The following is a 12,513-nucleotide window of genomic DNA, read 5'->3' as shown; positions in this document are numbered from 1 at the left end:
TGGGGAAGGGTGGAGCAGGAAACTACCACATTATGTCATTAGCCTTTTAGTACTATTTGACTTTTTAAAATGTGTGTATGTATTACCTTGAGTTTTGAAATTAATTAAACAAATAAAAGTATAGCAATACTGGAAGGCTATGACTTAGAAATTGTTCCAGTATCTGATCTGACTGACTGACTTGTAAACGCTGTACAAAGACTCACAAATTTGTTCTTACTTAATAGCTTTGGGTCTATGATTCTCCCCAAGAAGGTGACTATTTCCAACATATACAATAAGCATTTGTGGAGTGAACGAATGAACCAACAAATGAACCAACAAGTCAGATAGCCACCAGAAGTAAAGCATAACATACTCATAAGAACGCAGTGGACGCTGGTGTTGTGTGGACAGAAGCCATCTATTAGGCGCCATGGCAGAGACAGCTGCACAAGAGCAGGCAGCATCTTGGTAAGGGACAGTTGGGACCTATAGGAGGTCTTGTGGTCCCAATTCCAAACCCACACAGGACAACTAACCCCACAGCGTGGGTGCCTGTGTCCTCAGGGGCTTGGGCTTTGTTAGTTGGTCTCCTTTGGCAGAAAGAAACCAAGACTCACCTAGATGACCTTAAGAAAGGTGGACACGATGGTCAGGAAATGTGAGGACTGAAACTGGAACGGGATAAGACAGACTGGGAAAGCCACCAGAGGCATCTCTTGGGACCTGTTCCTCTCTGGTGTCACTCCTTCCTGCATGTTCTTCTCTCTGGGAAGTGGACATTGTTGAACATCCTTGCTAGGTTTGGGGAAATTTCCATCCTGATGAGGCCTTCCTCCCCACTGCTGAACCCAGAAACCTTGCTCTGCAGCATCCTTGGCAAGGGCTCAGGCAGGTGACCTAGATTCCACCATTTAGTCTTACCCACTGGCTTTGACCAGACATGAGCACCTGAAGAAGAAAGTACCATGGGGCAGAGGTATCCAGCTTGGGGACAGTGGCACTAGCTTCCTCTATGGCATGGCAAGGGCCATCCTTCCTGGGAGCTAAGGCTCAAGACTGGTTCCCAGCCCTCCAAATGATTCCGTGTGGATCTCGGTTTAGGTTACCCCAGAGTAGACCCTGACTCAAATATTCAATTATAAGTCTATATTTGAGAGGGATCCCAGAAAGACAATGATGGAACAGAGGAGGAGAGAGAGAGAAGGGAAGGAAGCTAATAGAGTATGTCTTATCAAATGTGGCAGGTTGCTTATTTATGGTCCCTTTTTCTCTTATTCCTGTATCCAGGCTCCTTGGTCATGTGACTTTTTACCACTCTTCCCATCCAGGGGTGGAGTGTCTCTCTCCACTCCATGGATCTGGCCAGCCTTGGGACTTGTTTTGACCATTAGAACATGGTAGAAGTGGCATTGAGTTCTGGAGCCTAGGCCTCAAGAAGCTTTGCAGTTTCTGCTTGCGCCCACTTGGAACACTTCTCTGAGACTGCCTCATAAGAAAGCTGGTCTAGCCTACGGGAAGATAAGAGGTCACGTGGAGAGAAACTGAGGCACCCAGCCGACTGCCAGACACATGAGAGAGGCTGTCTTGGACCTTCTACCCTGACCAACCTCCAATGAAATGCAGCTGCACAGGGAAGCTTAGGTGAGACCAGCAGAAGAACTGCCAGCCAATCCACAGAACCATGAGAAATAATTAATCATTACTATACACTACACAATTTTAGGACGGCTTTTACCTAGCAATAGACAACTGTTATATCAAGCTGGTTACCACTCAGGGCAACTAGAGGTCGATCCTGTTGGGGAGTTCTGGGAGACAGTGTGGAACATGCCTTAGATTATCTCAGTTGAGGGAGCCGGGAACTGGGGTATTTATTCACCAACTCCCCATTCGTCACTGGTTCAGAGCTGCTTCCCGGAGCATGAACTCTCCAGCACTTCCGGCTTGCCCTGCACACAGGCCAAGTATGCTCCCTGTGGCCAGAGATCTGTACATTGTCACAGTAACCAGACTTCAGCATGTGGCAGTGAATGCAAGGGGTCCTGGACAGGGCACTGATAGAGCTTGCTACGGTGTGTAACCCAGTGTGGTCTTCAGAAACTTCTTTCTTGTTTAATCAGCTAGTGTCAGTGACTGTTGCTTGCATCCTGGAACTCTGACTGATGAACATGTGCTTCCGTTTCAGTCCTTCCTGGCTACCAGCTGACCTGGTCCCTCTCTATTCCACAGTCCAAATTCTGGAGGCAGCCAACTAGATTGGCTCTGCACACCTCCATCGCCCCTGACGGGCAGAGCTCTTCCAGCCAGATGGTTACCAAGTGGCCTGCACGTGGGCTGCTTGCAATCAGGGGCCTGCCTGGACCAGTCAGGGTTCAGTTACTTCCCTGAGCAGGGCCATTGAGTGTGTGCAGGCACCATGACTGATCTGCTCCAGTGAGGTGGGGAGAGGCATTTATGTCTGAATTCCTGCCCCTGCCTTATCTCATTGTGGGGACTTGGCCCATTGTTCCTCAATTCAGAACCTCTGGGGCATGGAGCCCTCTGTCCACTGTGGGGGAGAAGTAAGGAGCTCCTGGTACCCAAAATACTTGCTCCATCCCCCAGCCTCCCCCAGAAGTCCCCAGCTCCCTGATGTTACTTAGAAGTGAGATGCATGCCTGCACTCCAGATTGGAAGCTGAAATGCGTTTTCCCACATAAACCACATTATAAATGGTGACCAAGTGTAGTTAACATCGCACTGTTAATGATAAACTTCGTGAAGATTATGAGTTAAACAGAAATTTGTGGACTGGCCTGAAAAACCACCCACCATTTATAACTTGGTTTCTATGGGAAAATGCATTCTGAGTTCCAAACAACTTGCTCACATAGAGATTTCTGGAACACAGCCTGGTCACAATGTTGGGAACTGTAGGTGGCTTCTCAGTATACCCAATGAACATGGTCACTGTGGGTAGTTAATAGTGGGCTCTCGCTCCAGGCTTGGCAAGCCCTGAAGAAAGTGGGATACTCTGAGCAACCTTGTGGAGCACCCCATCCCTCCCTTATGGAAGCTTAAGGGACCTTGGAGCTGATGGGGACAGCAAAGGGCATGTAGACCCACATGCTACCCAGGGTAACATTCCTGACAGTCTCTGCTTGTATGCTCCCAAGACTAAGGAGCTCACTGCCTCATAAACAGAGATTTTATAGGGCGGTCACTGTTCAACTGTTCTTTCCTATATTGTACTGAAATTTGTCCTCCTCTTTCTCCCATCCTAATTCCACCCCTGTAATTTCTACTCATCCTTCAAACCTTGCTCAAGTTTTAACTTCCCTGTGAAGCCTTCTCTAACCCCCATCTTCGTCCACATGAGTTAGAGGAACACTATCTGCTGTAACAAATACCTCAAACATTTCAGAATATCTCTCTCCTTATCAAATAGTGGGTGTCCTAGTCAGTTTGGGCTGCTATATCAAAATACTGTAGACTGTGCAGCTTAAACAAGAAACATTTATTTCTCACACTTCTGGAGGCTAGGAGGTCCCACGATCTAGTGCTGGCAGATTCGGTGTCGGGTGAGAACCCGCTTCCTGTTCATAGACACCCGTCTTCTCAGTGTGTGCTCACATGGTGGACAGAGATCATCTCTCTCATGTCTCTTCCTATAAGGGCACTAATCCCCTTGTTGAGGGCTCTACCTCCATGACCTATTCACCTCCCAAAGGCCTCATCTCCAAATACCATCACATTGGAGATTAGAATTTCAACATATGAATCGAGGGGGGACACAAACAGTCAGTCCACAACAGTGAGTGTTCCTGGGTGGCAGGCAGGCAGCACTTCCCATCTGGTGATTTAGGGTTCAAGGCTCCTGCCAACCTGCCAACCTCCCCTCTGCAGAAGGGAAGGAGAGTGGGGAGAAGGCATATCTGCTTCTTAATGGCCAACCTTCTTGTCTTGGAAGTGAGCCATCACTTCTACTTACTGCCATTAGCAAGAACTCATCACATGGCTCCACCCAGGTGAAGACAGAAGAAAGGCCTGGAAATGTCACCCATAGCTAGACAGGTGTTTCTAATGACAACTATAGAATAAGGAAGCTGAAGGACAAAGTTTAGATGGACTTCAAGTTGTCTCACACACACACACACACACACACACACACACACACATACACACACACATACTCCAAGCCTGCTCTCAGCACGTACACAATTCCCAGCCAATCTGCATGTGTTAAGCTATACACTGAGCTCAGTCTTATTGAGGCAAAAGATCAGGCCAATCTCCTTGCCCTAAGTCGATCCATGTGTCCCAGGGGCCACAGGACACCAGGGGGAAAAAAATGAACGCTCTAGGAAACCCTTCCTCTAGCTGGAGACACAATGGGAACAGAAGCCTTCTGAGGAGGGCTGGATCCACCTGCAAATGTACAAGCTTGAGAGAAGCCCTGAGAACTCTCTGTCCCCTAAATGTTCCCTATTGGTGTACGCCAGAAATGGTGGCATTAGAGCAGGCAGCTGTAATGTACTGTACACGGATAATGGGCCAGCAGTAATCATCCCTCATGTTTACCTGGCACTTACTATGTGTCAGCATTGCTCTGAGCACTCGACACTGTTGACTCAATTAACCCTCTTTCACCCTATGACTGAGTTCTCCTATTATGCTGTATGTTACAGATGGGGACGTTGAGGCACCAAGATTAAGTCACTTACCCAACGTCACAGAACCAGGACGTGCAGGAGCTGGGCTACAATCCCAAACTCTGGCTGCAGAACCGTGAGTTGAACCACTGGGCCATACTGCCTGGTTGGACACGCAGAGGGCCCTCATTCTTTTGGACTTCTTCGCAAAGCCGTCCCAGCTCCCTTCCATTCAAGGGAAGGCAGAGAGGAGAGGAAGCATGAAGACTGGAGGCTAGGAGGAGTTCCTCACCATGCACCATTCAGTCCAGAGCTCTGTGCCTCCCCCACCTCTATCCCCCACCTGCCCAGTGCGCCCCAGTTGGCCACCTGTCACCAGAGCATTGCAGAGCAGCTGCGCCCCTGGAGGCCCCCTCTGGCTCCTTACAGAGAGGAGGCCCCAGGCGAAAGAGAGGAGGCCGACTTGGGCTAGAGAACTCTAGTGGGCTTTTCTGCTGGGGCTGGCAGCAAATCCCTAGCCCAAGTTCGCCAGGAGGGAGAGGTCCTCCTGCCCTAGCCCCCCATACCTCCACATGCTGGCAGCCTGAACCAAACCAGCTCCAGACTTGAAGCCCCCCACCCACCCACAAGGATCCTTCTTCCACTCGCAGCCCCAGTGGCTGAGTGTAGGAGACCAGAGGAGTGTGGGTCTCACTGTCCCCAGGATGGGAGGTAGTCCAAGCCACAGCCTGAGGATCAGCGATGGAGACCCTCTGGGAAGCCCCTCCCAGAGACTCCTCCTCATACACAGGGTGGTGAAGAAGGCTCAGAACACTTGGGTTCCAAACTCCTGTGCCAATGACTGGAAAATAGCTTAGAGGGCACATCACCATTTGGGGTCTCAGTTTCCTCCTCTATTAAATGGGCTTACTACCCACGGTCAAAGCCTCCTGGGGCTTTGCACAGTGTTAGATTGTTACTAACCTGATGTCCCCACTGCACCCTCCCTTAAAACAATTTGCCTCCGTAGCAAAAAAGCACCAAAAATTCCTCTGTGTGATATTCTGCAGCCATGAAAATGAATTTCATAGAAAAACACTTCATGTCATGGAAAAATCTTCACTGTATATTGTTGAGTGAAAATGGCAGGTTACAAAGCAGTAGGTTCACATGATCCAAGTTTTATTTAAATATATTTATATATATATGCATCTAAAAATAAAAAGTTTCCATAATGCTTATAAGATGGAATAATTATGGGGAAGTTTTAATTTTTGTGCGTGTGCTTTTCAGCTTTTAAAACACATTTTCTACATGTATTTGTTATCAGATTAAAATTTCTTTTTTCAGGTACCGAAAACCTTAATTTTACTGTGTTCACTCCCCTGCCCCCAAAACACCAAAGAACCAAAGGTTCTTTCTAGCTCACATAATAAAGTCAGTGAGAAACCTTTCATGCTGGAAGCACCTGGAGCAGTGATTTTTACCTCTTTGGGAGCCACAGACCTCTTAGAGAGTCTGATGGAAGTTGTGGGCCTCCCTCCAGAAAAATTCACATAGATGCAAATCTTATGTGATGTGGCAGGAGGTTCTTGGACTCCATGAAGTCTGTCCATGAACTTCAGGTTAAAGGCTTCTGATCCAAGTAAATCCCCAGGTTGTACGGATAAGGAAGCAGGCCAGGAGAAAGTGCAACTTACTGAAGGTTGCCAGCAGGCTAGTGGTGTGCAGGTTCCGTTAAGGCCTCTACAGTCTGGCTCCCACCAACCTTCCCAGCTTTACCTCCCACTTCTCCCCTGAAGACAAACTGGCCTCTACTCAACACACTTGGCCTTCTCCAGGCTTTCCTCCAGCCTCTGCTCTCCACCCTTCTGCTCATGCCCTTTCTCCTCCTCTCTACCTTCCAAATCCTCTTCATCAGTATTAAGATTGCCCTTAGCTGCAAATAAGTGATATGTAATAAGGCTGGCTCAAACACCCAAGGGTATACTCTATCTGGGTAAAGCACGTCTAGAGGTGAGTGATCCAGGGCTGGTCTGGTAACTCCCTAAAGTTGTCAGGAACCAGGCTCCTTCTGCCTTTTTTGCTCTGCCATCCTCAGTGTGCACAGTCCATACCCAAGGTTGTATGGTAGACATCATGGAGCAAGATGTCTACCAGGAAGCAGAAGGAAGGAAGGCAAGAAGAGCAATAAAGACACACCTCCGCCCTGAGTCATTTCTTTCTAAGGAGCCTTCCCAGAAGTCCCACATACCACTTCTGCTGCATTTCATTGATAGAAGCTAGGCTACTGGCCACATCTAATTGCAAAGGAGACTGGGAAATGTAGTCTTTTCAACTGGTACTCTGCTCAGGGCTCTGTTACTGGGGAGGAAGGGTGTGATGGATATTGGCCAGACAATCTTCAGCCTCTGCTGTGTCATCTCTAAAGCCCACTTCATTCGTGAAGCCTTGCCCGCCTACTCCCAGCTGCCAGTGGTCTCCACTTCCTGTGCAACCTCCTAGTCCATGTCTAAGCCTTTTATTTTCCAATTCCGATTCCAGTTATTACTTAAATATTTTATTGCTATCAAATTTTGGGGATTTGATACATTGGAAACATTATTTACCTTTCTAACATTGACACAATTTTTTCTTAAAATCTAAAATTTATATTCCAATTTTGTCAATTGCCCCAATAATTTTTTTTTTATTTATTTATTTTGCTGAGGAAGTGTCTCCCTGAGCTAACATCTGTTGCCAATCTTCCTCTTTTTTTGCTTGAGGAAGATTAGCCCTGAGCTAACATCTGTGCCCATCTTCCTCTATTTTGTATGTGGGTATATGTGGTTGCCGCCACAGCATGGCCACCGATGAGTGGTGTAGGTCCGTGCCTGGGAACCAAACCCTGGGCTGCTGAAGCAGAGTGCACCAAACTTAACCACTAGGCCACGGGGCCAGGCCCATAATTTTCTTTACATCACTATGAAAAGCAAACTTACTAAGAAATCAAGACTTATTTCTGGTTCTTTTTGTCTTTAGACTGAGAGACAAAGTACTGTGTTCAAAAATTACTTGAATTACATTTTTTTTGTTTCAGTGTGGTTATTTTATTTATTTGAAATACAGTTGAATTCATTTATTTCCATTTGAATGCAATTTTAGGGGTTCCCCCATCATAGTTGACTGTATAGTCATTTTTTAATATATAGAATATTAAAATAATTCCAAAAGTTAAAACTACAGAAAATGATATATTCAGAGAAACGTCACTCTCATAAACTCCCCTCTGGCCTCCCTCTCCCACCTACCCCTTGTAGATAACCAATTTCATCAGACTTATCCTTCATGTGCTTCTTTTGAAAAAGAATAAGAAGATATATGCATGTTTTCTTATTTTCTTTCTTGTATAAAAATAGTATATGTTCCTTTTTGCATTTTTGCTGTTTTTACCTAATAGTATATCGTGAAAATCACTCCAAATCAGCTCAAAGAGATCTTCCTCATTCATTTCACAGCTGCATAGTATTCCGCTGTGTGGATGTTCCCCGGTTTATTCAACCAATCTTTTGTGCTTTCACATCTACAGAGTGTCCTATGTTTTACAATCACAAATCATGCTGCCCACCCTGTGTACTTATATATTTCCATATTGCTGAGGTGTATCCTCAGGGTAAGTTCCTGCAATGAGCTTACTGGGTTGAAGGGTAAATGTATACGTAATCTTCTTAGGGGTTGACAAATTCTCCCCCGTGGTGTTGTGCTGTTTTGCATTCCCAACAGGATTGTCTGAGATGGCCTATTTCCCCACAACCCCGCCAACAGATTGATTGTCAAGCTATTGAATTTTTGCCAGTCGATGAGTGAGAAATGGTATTTCAGTGTAGTTTTTTTTTTTTTTTTTTTTAAAGATTTTATTTATTTATTTTTTCCCCCAAAGCCCCAGTAGATAGCTGTGTGTCATAGCTGCACATCCTTCTAGTTGCTGCATGTGGGACGCGGCCTCAGCATGGCCGGAGAAGCAGCGCGTCGGTGCGAGCCCGGGATCCGAACCCGGGTCGCCAGCAGTGGAGCGCGCTCACTTAACCACCAAGCCACGGGGCCGGCCCCTCAGTGTAGTTTTAATTAGCACTTCCCTTAATATTTTCAAATGTTTAAGGGCTATTTTTATATCTTTATGTGTGTGCAAATTATCTGTTCATCTTTTGCCCATTTTTCTATAGAATTTTAAATCTTTTTTTCCTTCAGTTTTTAAATATTCTTTATGTACCATGGATATCCCATTTTATTATTACTGTGTAGTGTCGACCTCTTCTGTGCCAGGCACCATACTGGGGCCTAGGGATGCTATGCCTGAGGTAGTCAAGTTTGGAAGGAGAGAATATCCTAAGAGTTCTAACAGAGACATGAAAAAGGTGGGAAGGACCTCTCTGCCTGATGGAATCCAGGAAGGCTTCACAAAGGAAATGACCTTTAGAAAGCTGACTATCAAAACTACAAAACATAGAAACACAGACAGATGCAAGTGGGGAAAGGCCAGGGAAGAGGAGGGCATGGCCTGGCTCCAGGAGCCTTTCCAGCACCTTCTGACCCCTAGGCTTGGAGGCTGAGCTCAGACCCCTCCCATGCAGCCTTCTTCCTGGGCCATCCTCATGTCCTTCCCTGGAGTCATAGATCTGCCTGGCCTGTGGTCAGCCAAGGCCTGCCAGCTGCCACAGCTACTCTTACTTACCTAAGTTGGTTAAACTAGTGGGGGGCACTGGATTGTGTTCTTTCCTCCTTTAGATCCAAATGCTCAGCTGTTTCAGGCACAACAGGCCTTGCTGTTCTGTTTGTGGGCCTGAAGACATCTGTGTGTGTGTGTGTGTGTGTGTGAGAGAGAGAGAGAGAGACACACACACACACACACACACACGGGGGGGGGGTGCGAGAGGGAAGGGGAGAGGGAGGGGGAATGGGGCACATGCCCAGGAACACCCAAGAGAAATGTAATCCCCTACTGAGAGGTCATGTTTCCCCCCATCTGCCTGCAACCTGTGGGTTTGTAGTTAAAATTAGCTCTCCCCTTCCCTCTGCCACCTGAGACTCCCGCCATCCCAGGCTGGGGAGGATCATGTTCCTGTCTCCCCCACCTCTCTACCCAGGAAAGGGAGGGACTCATGGACTGGCTGGGCAAGGAGGGACAGAGCCATCAGAGGGTTGGCCACAAGTGGTCAGGGAGGGCTTCCAGGCAGACCTGGGGTCTGAACTAAACTGTGAAAGTTGAGTGGGATCTAGAGAAGCTGGAGAGGCAGTGGGGAGTGTGAGCAACAGAAGAAAAGACACGGATCCAGCATCCACCACAGTGAGGCGCCAGCACAGTGTGCGCATTGAGGAAGGTCCATAGCAGCTATGGAGACAGAAGTTGAGACAGACCCAACACAGGTAAAGATGCCTGCAGGTGCAAGCCTGGGAATGCTGGGAGGATTAGTTAGAGCAGGTAAACTGCTGTGAGAAACAGACCCTAGATGCAGAAAGGCTCAAACACAATAGAAATCCATTTCTCATGTCCCAGTCCAGGGCACAATCCAAGCCTGGTCTGGGGACAGCTCTCTCCCATGTGATGATTCAGGCACCCAAGCTCATTCTCTTTCATGACCTAAGGCCTTATTGTGTGCAACTGCCCGAGGGAAAGAAACTTGGAGGAGGCATGCGCACTCCTTAAAGTCCCCGCCCAGAAGTGGCACACATCATTTCCACTCACACTCTAGGAGGTGGTGGCCACCCCTCCAGGTACTTGGGAGGTACTCAGAGGAGCCCTTTTCCTTTAATGGGCTCTGCTGGAGTCACAGACCCCAGGCTCCTCGCCTGCTGACCACGCCCCTGCAAACCTGAGCCTACTCTCTTGCGTCCCCATTCTGGCGTTTGCTGGCCTGCATCTCCATGTTTTCTGGTGACCTAAACTGCAAACTTGGGCTCTCTTCGCTGGATAAGTTTGGACCCTGACACCCCCTACATGCATGCATTTGCGCGTGTGCACATGCACACACACACTAAGACTGGCCAACTTAACAGAAGGCCCCAGACTGCCCTCAACACTTGCCCCTAGAGGAGCCTCCAAAGGGGATCCAATCCCCACAGAGCTTGAAGAATGACGCTCAGCACCAGGTCCAGACCCACCCCTTGGGCTCCTGCTCTTTCAAAGGTGCTGAGAAAGGCTAATTAAGGGAATGTGCCTGGGAAGATGGTCTCATCTGTTCCCCTGCAGATCAAGGGGCCCAAATCAGCTAGCCCTGCTTCCAGGGACAATATCTCCTGCCCAGCCTGGTCAGCCACTGGCTTCTAACACTCATCTCCTCCAGGGAGCCTCCTGGATTAATACCCCTTGACCACAACCTACCATGCAAAGCCTCAGTGAGGGCTTATATATTTGGTTCATGTTTGATCCACGGAAAACTCCAGAGTCATTCAGGCTACAGGAATCCTCTCCCTCATTACAGTATAACTCTCTAGAGCAGAGTGTACACAACTCTCCATTCTCATTTCTTCTTTTTTCCACCTGGTTTAGGTCCCACTGTGGAACTGTTCTGTACCTTCACACGTTCAAAGTCTGAATCTCACTAATAGCACCTTCAAAGGCATCAACACAGGGACAGTGCAGCCAACAGCCACTCGTCTGCGATCTGCTCCATGATGCTCCGTTCCCTTCCTATATGCAGCAAGAGATTTCTTTTTCTGTTTTTAACTATGTTTTAAAGAGAACATTTTACCTGTCTTTTGTCCTTTGTTCTGCAAGCCTTGAAATGGCTTCTGGAGAAAAGAAAAAAAAAAATATGCCCTGGCAACAGACATTAGCTCAGGGCCAATCTTCCTCACACACACAAAAATAAATAAATAGTTAATCAACGCATTTCCCATTTTTGAAAATTGTATAGGCTTTTTTATATAAAAAAAACATGTTAAATAAATCCAAACATTATTCCCAGAAGAAACATTCAGAGGTGATTTTTAAAGAGTTATCCTTCCTCCCTCCCTCCCTCCCTCCTTCCCTTCCTCCTCCCTCCCTCCCTGCCCCCCCTTCTCTCTTTCCCCTCCCACCATCCCTCTCTTCCTCCCTCTCTCTCTCTCTCTCTCTCTCTCCCCTCCCCATAAGGTACCTTTCTAATAGGTTACACATTTTTTACATATGTACGTTCTTGTTTGTGCCACATATCATTTTAATTAAGGTAAGTGGGTTGTGTTATGGATCTCGCTCTCTGACTTTTTCCTCTCTGCTCTGTTTTAAGCTCCTCCATTTGGCTGTCTGTACATCAAATCTGTTACTTCTGACTGCTGCCTGTGGGGAGGCATCAGACAGACCCGAGGATAGAAACGGGAGGCTGGCAGCCAGCACACAGGACTTGTGAGAGTCCAGGGGGTTATCTAAAAGGGCACAGCCCCGAGGCCCTCAAACATTAGATTTGTCTAATCTAATCTCCAGCAGGGCCCAGCTCCTTAGCCACACTGCCAAATGGCTGCTGTGGCTGCTGTGTGTCCATGTCCATCCAATTAAGCTTGGATTAATTTCAGAGGTTTTGGCCTTTGTTGTGGGTAGGGGACAGTGGAGATCAGGGACATCCAGCAGGCATTTCAGGGGAAAGGAGTGAGTGACAGGCGGATATTATAGGGTGGCAGCTCATCTCATCAGCTCAGCTGGGCTCTGGGGAACTGCTTCTAAAGCACTTTCTGTCTATCCTTGATTCCCGGGCAGGGGAGGTGGGAGTGTTGGGGTTAGATCTTCATTTTTGTCCCCTTCTCCCCAGCTCCCAGGGCCAGGGAATAGAAACTTCCAAAGGAGGGCTGTGGACCCCGAGGTTTGGGGCAGAGAGAGCCTGGCACAGGGTCCAGGCCCAAGCATCCAGGAGAGCCCCGCAGGCCAGGAGCTGGCCTGGCAGGGTGGGCAGCAAAGACGGCCCCTCCT

This window comes from Ceratotherium simum, chromosome 14 (assembly GCF_057802395.1).
Source record: "Ceratotherium simum simum isolate JZ-2026a chromosome 14, ASM5780239v1, whole genome shotgun sequence".
Classification (NCBI taxonomy): Eukaryota; Metazoa; Chordata; class Mammalia; order Perissodactyla; family Rhinocerotidae; genus Ceratotherium; species Ceratotherium simum.
This window is presented reverse-complemented; position numbering follows the sequence as displayed.